Source organism: Dendropsophus ebraccatus, chromosome 10 (genome assembly GCF_027789765.1).
Source record: "Dendropsophus ebraccatus isolate aDenEbr1 chromosome 10, aDenEbr1.pat, whole genome shotgun sequence".
NCBI lineage: Eukaryota > Metazoa > Chordata > Amphibia > Anura > Hylidae > Dendropsophus > Dendropsophus ebraccatus.
In genome coordinates this window covers 36,110,981-36,123,387 of record NC_091463.1, presented here as the reverse complement: position 1 = coordinate 36,123,387, position 12,407 = coordinate 36,110,981, and the positions used below count along the sequence as shown (strand labels likewise).

General features: G+C 41.6%; 1 protein-coding gene and 1 pseudogene across 2 annotated transcripts in view; one reads left to right on the top strand and one right to left on the bottom strand.

The window, feature by feature from the left end:
* Positions 1–12,407, bottom strand: part of AR (androgen receptor) — a 261,278-nt gene that overhangs the window by 41,953 nt on the left and 206,918 nt on the right. The gene's annotated exons all lie outside the window — the stretch shown is intronic.
* LOC138766698 (U2 spliceosomal RNA) lies at positions 1,125–1,298 on the top strand (annotated as a pseudogene).

Here is a 12,407-nt window from a genome sequence, read left to right as displayed (position 1 = left end):
TTTAATGTCAAACACTGTTTATTTGCTGCCTAGTATTCTCAAACCGTGATGGCTGTAATTAAAACAAGATATCCAATGTTATTCACATCACCTGCCAGTGTTTTTTATTGTTACGGCTAATCAGTGTGGATATTTAATGGTGCGGAATGCTATTAGTGACCTTAAGCAATTTTCTCTACCATTCTGCATGAGAAAGCTGGCACACCTTTATAGCTGTTGAATATTATATAAACGCATTCCTTTAAAAGGATGAATCCATTTCTAGGTTTTCTGAAGCTGAAGCTCATGAACAGTGTGAGAACAGATTCAGTTTGCTCAGCTCACATCATCCAAAACAGAAGCTCTTGTGTTAGCAAAGCAATATAAATATTAATACTGCTTATTATGGAACTCAGCTTCACTTGCAAGGGTCCTGCCTGTACAGTAAGTGACACATTCTACCTTAATTACCTTTCAGTGCCTCAGTACTGCTATATAGTATAGCTGATATAAGTGCATTTAAAAAAAAAACAACAAAAAAAAAAAACATCTATTATTTTTCACTTTTCCATCAAAACAAGCCCGTTAATACAAAGGTAAGTTACCATAATAATATCATTCATCAATGTCCAAAATTTACATAACCAGAATTTTATATATTAATACATTATTATAAACATTACATTGCATAATTAAAAATCCCCCCTCCTTTCTAGTCCCACCCTAGTCTCTCCCCTTGCCCCCCTTCCCATAACCCTGGGGGGAACAATACAGCACGACCTTCACCAAAATTTCCATATGTTTTCATATTTCCTCCTCCTATATCTTTTCTTAGAGGACCAGATACATTCATATTGTTAAACTTTCTGTATACATTTTTTTTTCCATTCTTTTATACAGGGAGTAGCATAAAATAAACATCTACATAATAAGAAGCGATGGGACTCAGAAAAAGACAAATGTCCCAAAACTGCCACTCTGCTTAGAAAAGGTATATTACACCCTGTTTTATTTTCTAGCTCTTGTCATATCCCACCCCAGAATGGTTGAATCTTCCTACAGGCGAAAATTATGTGTAAAAAAATCAGCCTTCTCTTGTCCACATTGAGGACAAAATGATGACTCTCGTATAACCATCTTTAACGATAGTTTCTCAGCCTTTTGGCTAAGATCAAGTGAAGTGCATGTTTAAGAATTGTTACATAATTATTACTATTTTTACTATTACCCTGGTCCCTATTATCAATAACAAGTGTTCATAGGAACGCTGATTTACCTGATAACCCGCCCATGTAAAAAGGCAGGGCAATCATCCAACAAGAAAGCAAACACTTGCTTGTCGGCTGCTTGGATCCTTTGTGTGGCCAGTAAAATCATTGTTATCGGTTGCACATCTCTCTGTCTAAACAATTATAGCATTAAATAGCAGCACGAAAGATACAGCGATCGTTCAATCAGCCTGGAAGTGCATAAATTGTGCCTGGAAACTACAAGCGAATGCCGATCTGGCTGATTGGCACTTGTTTGCAGCCATGACTGCATATTGGACTCTCAAAAAGAACCCTTATTTTGGTTGTAGCCTAAATATATTGGTTTCAAGTTGCTTTTAAAGGACACCTGTTATGATGATTTCTGCCCCGATCGGTGTGCAGTCGCTTTTGACAACTAAAGTTCGAGTAACTGTGGATTTGACCATGTCAAGTCAGTTCCATGTATGAGCCCTATTAGATTAAAATGGGGCTGGCGTGGTCATATCCATAGTTACCCAAACTTCCGGTGGCAGGAACAAATGCACTCCGATTGGGGCACAAAACATCAACTTCAAGGTTATAATGGTAGGTGAGATGGATTGACAGATAATGTGTCCGAGTATGGGAAAAGTTCAGGAGATTGGATAAGTAAGGACAGTATAAGGGGATCAGGTCAGAGGGGGATGGTGCAGTTGTCCACATGGAAGATAATGAGGACATGTAAAAGCAGTTCTGTTAAGTCAAAGTTGAGAAATAGCAAATTGATAAAATGTTTTTTTTTTATCACAGCCTGGATTTGCAAGTTATTCCTTTAGACCTAATGAAATATACTGAATTCTGTTTTCTCCATGCAGAGTTTTTGAAAGTGGAAGGAGAAGAAGGAAGATATAACTAAAAGAAGCTCAAGTATTAGAAACAATGGGACTCTAGAGCAAACATACTCTATAGATGGAGAAGCGTAGACGTTCTGGAAGAGAGCTTTTGGGGACTCCAACAGTGAGAGGGTGAGGTGAGGAGGTGGTGTGTAAGTGGGAGACACTAAGGGAGGCATTTATTAAGTCCGGCGTTTTTTAACCCGGACGTAAAAATGCCCCCGCAGCTCCGGCGCTACGGAGATTTATGTAGAGGCGGACTGCCTCTACATAAATCCCGTGCGCGCCGTTGCGCACCGCCGAAAACCTACGCCAGCTGAGGACTGGAGTAGGTTTTCGGCGTACATTTTGGCGGAACGGATGATAAATCGCGCGGACTCTGAGTCCGCGCCCTCCGTTCCGCCCACTCTCCGCCCCTTTCCGCCCCCTGGCGTACTCGGCGGAAAGTGCCGATTTGCGAATATTTTATTCGCAAATCCGCCATTTTTGCTTAAAAAAAGACGCAAATCGGCACTTTCCGCCGAAAATCATCCATTCGCCGGATGATACATGTGGCCCTAAATGTACAGTTGTACATAAAGTATGAGAGGATCCAGTAGAGGGCCAAGCCTGTGGCACCGGCAGATTAGAGGATTTGTAGAAGAAGGGAATGACCGACTGTGTGAAAGGTAGAGGACAGGTCAAGGAGAAGAAGCACAGAGAATCAGCATGATGCTTTAATAGCTGGTGGGGACAGAAGTCAGATTATAGATGGTTAAAAAGTGAGTTGTATGAAAGAAGGTGACAATTTAAGGTAGACATTTTGTTCAAGAAGCTGTAAGGCAAAGGGGAAAAGTGAGAGGTAAAAGTAGCTGGAGGATGGGTCATCAGATGGCTTTTTGAGGGTGGGGTTGATGGTTGCAAATGTACATGAAGAAGGAAAGAGGCCAGTGGTTAGTGATTGATTAAAAAGATGGGTTAGGGCTAGGATTGACATGGTAGTAAGGTTGTGCATGAGGTGGGATGGGATTCAAGAGCACAGTTGGTGATGTGCAACCTGGAGAATACTTTGGAAAGCTCTTCTTCTGTAACGGTAAAAAAGTGTTTCATTGGGGAAGAATACTGGGCAGGTGTATGGAACAATAGTAGAGATTGTAGCATAAAGCTTTCTCTGATGTTGTGGATCTTGCTTTTGAAAGATGTGGGGGGTGACAGTAGGGAACAGAGAAGATGGTCTCAATATTCTTGACATTTCGAGGTGTTGTTTGCAATAGCACAACAGCCTGGTGTAATAGTATACTAAGGATGTTCCTTTTGCCCTATAAACCATTCTTTAAATAATAAACCTCTACATCTTATGTATGGTACCCCATAGGGACTTACAAATTATGTTAAAAGCATTCCAAGTTCCTGCAGACTGAATAAGGCCACCGTAACTAAAGAAAATCCTGTTACAAAGTATAAAACATAACATAAGATCTCCATTGCAAATGTAAAGAATCTGGCAAATCACGCATACTTTCTGCAATATGCATGTGGCCGAGAGCAGTAGCTTCCAACCACACTACCGAATGTCTGCATGTTAGGGCGGTTACATACATGGCATTTTTCCAGAAAAGTGGCAGAAATGGCACCCACTGGCTTTTTTTTATTTTTCTTTGTCTTTTTTTTTTTTTGGAGGCATTCTTTTTTGGGGATGTCCTGGGGGTCAATGTCAATTCTTCAACAATACAGTACGCTGTAGATATGTTTTTTTTTCACCAAGTAGTTTTTGCTCTTATTTAATAACTACATGAGTGTTGTTGTTGTTTGTGTGCATGTGTGTGTGTGTGTGTGTGGGGGGGGGGGGGGCGCTGTGACTTTTTGGGACATTTTTTACATTCTTCAATAAAACTTCTTAAATCACATGATAATAGTATTACATGATTTCCAATGAGAAAAATAAAACCCAAGGAAATGCCACCAAAAACACATGTACTAAAACATACTACTGTACTTTCGAAAAATGGTACAAAACAGAATAAAAAAATGCATGAAGCCTGCGGTGTAATAGCCTTACAAAAGGTACTGTCAGCACAGTGCAAGACCAACTTTGAACAGGTCGGCTGCCAGATATCCTCTGTCTTACAGCTACTGATGGGGCTACAACCAGTATATAGTGCTGCAGAAAATGCTGGATGAATAATGGGAAATAAAGATAACCCTTAAACAAAACTGTGTAGCATAACCTGTATGCAGGCAGCAAGTACTTTGGTTTATATTTTACACTGCATTAATATGGGCTGCTATATTCATGTTCAATACTGAATATAACACGGGTTAAGGAACAATCTTTGAAAAATGTATTAAAATTAAATTTTATTATTATAAAATTACATTTTTTTTTTATTATACATTCTGTATATACAGCTTTTCTGTATAGACTGGTACAGAATAGGCAGTGGTGGTGAATTAAATGACAGATCTATTGTTCTAATGGAAAGACTGATAGATTAGTAGAGGTAAGGTTCTGTATGCATCTGGCCTGTTCCTCCCTGGTCATTGGGAAGAGAGTTATACCCAATTCCGGTAACTGCTGTCTGTAAACAACCCCTGCTTGCACTGTGTATACATACAAGAAGGATTTATAAAGTGTGTTCATTTTAGCTGTAAAAGTGGGTACAAAAATAAGCTAAATCAGACTTGGCTAATAAGGTTGAAGATGCACCAATTTTAGCATACTCTATGTCACAAGGCACTGTGATAAACTAGGCCCTTTTCATCCTTAGGCTGTCTAGTTTCAGTTTATGCTAAGTAGACAGCATTGATAAATCTGGGCAATAATGCATCTTCCACAGAATTAAATGGGTTGTCTGGAGGAGTTTTCCATTTAGAGATCTGTTGTGAGCTGCCAAAAAACAATAAACCAATAGTCATTTACCCTGATCCTCTGCGGCCATGGTTCTGGTGGCACCTGGTCCACTATCCTTTCCACTTCTCCCTGCTTATGATGACGCACCAACCCTGCAGGAACTTCATTTCAGACAACCCTTTTAACCCAAATAAATAAAAAATGAAAATGTCCACCTTTTTATTTAGTAGAATCCATTATTACCAATTTTTAATTGAAGTCAGTGGAATGCATTGAAGTCAATAGAATGATGGCAGACCAATACACATAGGGGGATATTTATCAAGGCAGGCGTACCAGTACGGCATTCTTAAATAGAACCCCCTCTTTCCTCTTTCCCCTGGCCAGTTTACTAAGAGGCACATGCTTCTTAGTACAACTTTCCGGCCCTACGCTGGACACAAGCATTGCGCAAAAATGTACACCTGCTCAAGTTTCCAGGCATAAACATTCATAAATCAGGTGTGGGAGGAGGCCACTAATCCTCCTCACCGGCTTGTCGCCCCCCGGGCCAATTAGGCGAGCATGGGATACAGCTGGCATACGCAATAGAAAAGGGGGGAACCTGCCGCCTATTTGTCACGTACGCCAGTGGCGCACAATGATAAATCCCCCCATAGTGTATTCAATAACGGACATTTTTTGCACAGACACAAAATTAAGGTTCATGACAATAAATCGCGGGCGGATGTTATTTTTATGTTTGCACACATTTTTTTCTTAATCGTCCTTTGTCCGACTTTACTACCAAATTTATTTGGCCTTCTAAAAACAACTGCTCCAAAAACTAGAACTAGAATAATGTACCACAAGCCAACATTGTAATGCGGGTGCCAAAACTGCTAGATGAAAGACATCATTTTGAGGAAAAAAGATGGACAGAAAAAACATCATGTGAAGATGTTTGTCAAGCAGTGGCTTCTCTTAATCCCCAAAAAGTAACACTATTACCCTTTTGTGCTAAAATATCATTTAGCATGGTCAGATCAGTATGAGCCTGGACAAATCCAACCTTGTCACATGTATATTACTCAATGAGTGATGACTCTGAGCCATATTACTTCATGAGTGAGTACAAGTACCAGTAATAATATCTCTAAGTGTCTACAAGTACCGAGTGACACTGGCAATGACAATACATGTGAACACGACGTCTATTAGAAGATGTGGTATTGAGACCTTGTGATCAATGGCTACAGACAAGAATCAGCATTCTTACATCTTGGTGATCTTTAGCGCATATGCTGTTAACCGTGCAAGATCAGGAATGTAATAATTTACCAAATATGTTCATTATTTTTTGGTTTGTTTCAAAGCATTTTTAAAAACCTTCCTGGTTATGTTAGGTTAACCCTTTAGAGTGATGACATGCTTTTGCTGTTGTCATTGATTCCATATGAGCCCCCTTCATGGTGCACAGATATTTCTCATTCTTTCCATTTCAGTACTGTAGTACACACATAGGTGCTTCCATTTCCTGACTTCTTTGGCCAGTCTTTGGCACAGTGCACAGCTCTCTTTGCTATACCATGACAAACAGCTGGTGAAAGTGCATTGAACAGGCATGATTTACAAAGTACACTACTAAAGAGGGCTTGTGGGGGGAGAATAAGTTACTGATGTACTGAGCAAGGTGTTATGTGAGCAGAAATGAAGAAAAAGCAATGACTAGTTACACCAAGCTAAAGGAGGCAGGGGGAGTTCAGCTTACACAGCCCAGTTTTTCCCTCTCTACTACTCATACCCCATGATAAGCCCCATCCCCACTTTATTTGTTCTGTCTCATTGTGTTTATTACTAGAGACAGATTTCCCCCAACACCTTGCAGTGGACAGCATATAGCAGGGGGGGGGGGACTATTAGCAATTACGGGGGATGAAACACCAATGATCATGTAATTATCTGACTTTGGACAACGTAAATTGGTTCCTTTTTTTTTTGGTCTGAACTAGGCATTTGGGTGGTCCCTGAGGCCTAAGTATTCCTAGGTCTGTCCAGCACTGTAATCGTGCCTCTCTGGGTGTCATTGACAGTGCTATATTCTTGTTGTGCTGTTGTTGTGCTGTAAATCATGCTCAGAGAGAGGTGTGATTGCAGTGCTGTACAGGCCCAGGACCGTGGGGCCACCCCAATGCTTAGTTTGGACCAATCTGCATACAGTATTACAGGAGTTAATAAAAGAAAGATTGTGGGGCACAGCGGGAGGGGATACAGGGAAGAACTAGATGTTTGTACAGTGTATAGTTAGCAGTATTAACAAAGTTTTCAAGCTTTATATTGATGTTTGTGCTGAAAAGTTTTAAAAAAATATATAAAAAGTTCCCATTCCCTAATTTAAGTTCAGGTCTTATTTTCCAAATAAAGCATTCATGGGATACATGGAGAAGGGAATTTGGACCTAGATTAGATTTGCCTCAACCATCTCAATTAATATGGTGGCTACTTTTTCAGTCAATAGCATCAAACTCCATGAGATGCAAAGCTGATGATAATGGACATTTACTACAGCAAGCCGAGTTTCTAGCAAAAAAAAGATCTAAACTTCACTTTTCTCTTCTCTGTACAGTTCAGCATGATGTCTCCTTGACTGGTCATAATATTCCAGAGACTTGTGGTAAGTGATGGTCCAGAACATTATAAAACAACTATATTGCGATATTTTCTCAGCAGGATACTTTATATAAGACCTGACCCTGGTCTCGAATGTTATTTTTTTTGAGAGGAGAAAAGCAGCTGTATACCCTGTTTACGATCTCCTATGCTGAAGCAAGTAATACAGTGGAATGCACTGTATCTAGGACGTACTGATGGAAGGAAACATATGGGGATTCCAGGTGACAGAACTATGAGTTACTAATGTGATGAAATCTGGAAGAGATTTTAAGTGGGTGCTGCATAGACCACTCAGTGCTAAATCTACGTTTCAAGAGATCTTAATAACCCGATACGGAGAATGTCAGCTGCTCTTTCTGAATTGTTCAGTTCGAGCAGTAATTTAAAACTGTACATTTACTGGTAAGAAAACCGATCACAGGCCATTAGAAAGATTAATGGTGACATACGTATAAATTCTGCTTGCCAACAATGGCCATGGTGAGGTTTACGTCTAAACATCAAAATATCCCAGTCCCGATTCTCATGCCAGCTTGGGCTGGCTTTACTGTTTACCGGAGCAGCAAATAAATGAAATAAGACGTACTGGGAAAATGTTAGTTAGTTTCAGATTGAGCCTGCACTTGCTATTAGGCTGAGAAGCACTTCATGAGGGCAGCTGAATATGAAGAAAAAGTGCACGCCTGCCTTGCCAATCTGCGAGGTTTCTGACATATTGCTGCAAGCAGTGTTGGATTATGTAAGAAGTTCAATGGAGCCGCCTGACGTCTCTTTCCTCTTGACATTCCAGAGAGCACTGTACGCAGTCACACACCTCAGCGTATGAAATGACACAATAAGCGTACAATAGATGCCTAAAGCCTTGGTGTGCATCTCCCTATGTCTACAACTCCCATGATTCAATCACCCTCAGATTCTCAGAATGCTGTTTTGATGCCCCCTCCCAAATGTGAGTTTCCACATGAGCACTACGCAATGCTCATGCAAATCAATGGGTTGTGTGTGTAATGTAAGACTCACTTTATATCCACTCCACTACTATAACCTAGAATTAAATGACACAATAACATATTTTACTTGCTGGCCTTTAGCTAAACTGCAGTGAAACAAGTTGCTGCTATTTAATAAAGATATATTATATTGTTTAAAGCAAAAAAACAAATATCAATAGTACAAGCGATTTTAAGAAACTCTGATTTATTAAAGGGGTTGGCCACTTTATAGTAATTGCTCAGTATCAGTAAGTGTACAGTAAATTGTACAGTATCAGTAAGTGTACTCACTGTATATACTGACAGCAGCTCCCTGTGTACCTCATAGAGCTAATATCAGACTCCCCTCCTCCAGGCTGGGCTGCCCTGCTCTGTGGTTAGTGTGTCCATAAGATCAGTGGCGCTCCCTTCCTGTCAGTCACTCTTGTGGCCGCAGGAAGGGTTTTCCCTGCGGTCACAAGTGGCCGCTTTGTCCTTGTGGTGCCGGCGCTCCAGTGACATCACTGGAGCATTGGTGCCAGGACAAGGGGAGTGCGGCCTCTTGTGATCGCAGGGAAAACTGCGGCCACAAGAGTGAAGAGAAGAGGAAATGCCCGGACCCAGGTGAGTATAAGTGTTTGTTTTATTGTGTTATATACTATATGGAAGGGGGAGCACACAGGGGTCTGTTTAACTGGGGGAGCGCACATCGGGGGTCTATATAAATGGGGGGAGCACACAGGGGGGCTATATAACAGGGGGACCACACAGGGGGGCTATAGACTACTGGGGCTTCACAGAGGGGTCTATATACTACTGGGGGCAGCACACAGGGGGTCTATATACTACTTGGGGCAGCAGAATGGGGTCTATATACAACTTGGAGAGCACACAGGAGGTCTACATCCAAGTGGTGGAGCACACAGGGGGGCTATATACTACTGGTGGAGCACACAGGGGTCTATATACTACTGGTGGGGCACACAGGGGGTCTATATACTACTGGGGGAACATACAGGTGTTCTATATATAACTGGGGGATCACACAGGGGTCTGTATACTACTGGGGCAGCACACAAGGGGTCTATATAATACTGGTGGGGCACACAGGGGGTCTATATACTACTGGGGGAACCTCGCAGGGGGTTTATATACTACTGGAGGAGCACACAGGGGTCTATATCCAAGTGGAGGAGCACACAGGAGGTCTATATCCAAGTAGGGGAGCACACAGGGGGGCTAAATACCCCTGAGGGAGCACACAGGGGGCCTATATACTAGTGGGGGAGCACACAGGGGGTATATACAACTGGGGGCAGCACACAGGGGGTCTATATACAACTGGGGCAGCACACAGGAGGTCTATATACTTCTGGGGGAGCACACGGGGGGGCTATATATAACTGGGGGAACACACAGGGGTCTATATACTACTGGGGGAAGCAAACAAGGGGTATATACTACTGGGGGCAGGACACAAGGGGTATAAACTATTGGGGGCAGCACACAAGGAGTATATATTACTGGCAGTAGCGCACAAGGGGTATATACTACTGGGGGCAACACACAGCGGTCTATTGTTTTGGACCGCGTGTCAAGGGGGGGGGGCCCAGACATAACTTCGCTTGGGGCCCCAGAAATGCCAAGACCGCCCCTGCATAAGATGGCCGACATGGAGGAGCATGTGACCAGGCCCCGCCCCCCAGTGTCCACCACTGAGCCTGTATATGTCTATGATGGACACAGTGAACAGGGCCTGGTCACATGCTCCTCCATGTCAGCCATTTTATGGACTGAAACAAAACAGAGCAGGGCAGCCCAGCCTGGTGAAGGGGAGTCTTATTTTAGCTCTATGAGGTACACAGGGAGCTGCTGTCAGTACATATAGTGAGCATACTTACTAATACTTTGTACTGACCTATTTTACTATAAAGTGGACAACCCCTTTAAGCAAAAGATTTTTTTTCTGTACTCAAAAAGCTGTCCCCCCTCCCCCAGCTGTCCCCCAGGATTTCTGTATCCATTATGCTCTATGGAGAGGGGAGGCGTCGAAAACATCCTGCATCCTACAATCTTTTCTTACCAAGCTCCCAGATAAGCACTGATCTTTCTGACCTCTTACTCCAACATTTTATGTGCCCAGACAGCCTGCAAACTGTACAGCTGCTTCTTTGCTCTCCCTGCTCACTCATCCACCCTCAACCCCTCCCCACTCAAGAGGTTATAACCAACTCAGCAAACCCCTCTTCACTTTGCTTTTAGATAAGCACTGATCTTTCTGACCTCTGACTCCAGCACTTTATGTGCCCTGACACTGCAAACTGTACAGCTGCTTCTCTGCTCTCCCTGCTCACTCATCCCCCCTCAACCCCTCCCCACTCAAGAGGTTATAACCAACTCAGCAAACCCCTCTTCACTTTGCTCCTCTGTAATGAATACGGTTTTGAACTTCCAAAAAAACCTCCAGAAAATATCCAAACGATGACAGTTATTGTATGATTTGTGTATTTTATTTAGACACAATCAATTACCCCATAAAAAATATTCACTAAAGACAAATTAAAAGAACAATCGGAGGAGTGAGGACCATGGTTGTGGGGCATAAATACATCAAATAATAACATGCAGTGAAAATATATGACTAGCAATTAGTGACCAAGTCATTGTATATGCACAGGGTATAACACGTAACTGGACTAGCAGCAATTCCAATATTGCACATACCGTATATAAAGGGACAACACCATAATAGGCGTAGAGCAGCAAAATATGTATCTATTGTACTATCCCAAGTTTAGAAAGCTAAATAGCAGCACAATGTGAATTAATTCATGTGACAGTCGCTCTGGTGATGCACTAGAGCGACTGTCACATGAATTAATTGACATTGTGCTGCTTTTTAGTTTTCTAAACTTAGTTGGTCACTAAGTGCTGGTCATATATTTACACTGCATATGTTATTATTTGATGCATTTATGCCCCACATGATCCAGTTGTACCCCGAATAGATTACCATGGTCCTGACTCCTCTGACAGTTCTTTTAATTTGCCTTTAGTGTATATGTTTTTATGGGATTATTGGCTGTGTCTAAATAAAATACATGAATTTTTCAATAACTGTTTTGGTTTGGATATTTTCGGGATTTTTTTTTTGTAGGTTCACATTTTTGTTTGTGGCAAAATCTCATAAGGTTTGACTGACAATGGTGGTTTTGCCTGACAATGCACAGATAAGGAGAATGTATGTGTGTGTGTGTGTGTGTGTGTGTGTGTGTGTGTATGTGTATGTGTGTGTATGTGTGTGTGTATGGGGGGAGACTTTTGTGCCGAATAAAACCTATTGCAGAGTTTCTTAAAATGGCTCATACTGATTTTTTTCTGCAAAGATAAATAAATAAACAGCAGCTACACTTCAAGTGAGACTTCAAAACATTCCTTAAAGGGGGTTTCCAGCGGAAAACCTTTTTCTTTCAAATCAACTGGTGTAAGAAAGTAATATAGATTTGTAATTATCTTCTATTAAAAATTCTAAAGTCTTCCCATACTTCTTAGCTGCTGGATGTTATGCAAGAAATGTTTTATTCTCAGTCTGACACAGTGCTCTCTGCTGACATCTCTGGCCGAGACAGGAACTGTCCAGAGCAGGAGAGGTTTTCTAGGGAGATTCATAGAAAACCGAGACAGAGTTCCCGTCTTGGCCAGAGATGTCAGCAGAGAGCACTGTGTCAGACTGAAAATAAAACAACATTTCCTGCATGACATACAGCAGCTAATAAGTATGGGAAGACTTGAGATTTTTTAATGGAAGTTAATTACAAAGCTGTATAACTTTCTGTCAGCAGTTGATTTAAGA